Raw genomic sequence first — 506 nt, 5'->3', positions numbered from 1 at the left:
CTAACCTCTGTAGCTCTGTGTCAGTAAGGCCTAGTGTCACACTGCCACTAGAAACAACAAGTTGAGAGTGTTAACTTCACAATGACCTCAGGGTCATCCCAGAGGGCCAAAGCATGTGGAAACTGCAGCACTTTTTTAAGGGTAAAAATTTATGCGAGAAAAACATATTTTCAAGTGTTACTGAACGAGTTATTAATGACATTAACACTAACCCGTTAACGCCGTCAGGTTTTTGTTATCACGAGATTAACGGTCTTTTTGGCCTAGCAAACTTTTTTACACGCTGCTTCAACAACTAGTAACTACAACTACAACTACTACTACTACACTACTACACTACAACACCACACCGGATGTTTGGGGGTTTTAAATAAGTCAAAATCCTCTGATTGCAGCATGTTAAATATGAATATTTTCTTATTCTTTAAAGATCTTTTGTTGTTGCATTTTTAAGCCTTTATCCGATCGGACAGCCTAGACATGGAGAGGGAGGGGGGGGGGGGGGG

The sequence above is a fragment of the Etheostoma cragini genome, chromosome 3, assembly GCF_013103735.1.
Source record: "Etheostoma cragini isolate CJK2018 chromosome 3, CSU_Ecrag_1.0, whole genome shotgun sequence".
NCBI classification, from domain to species: domain Eukaryota; kingdom Metazoa; phylum Chordata; class Actinopteri; order Perciformes; family Percidae; genus Etheostoma; species Etheostoma cragini.
Note: the sequence above shows the minus strand (reverse complement) of the source record.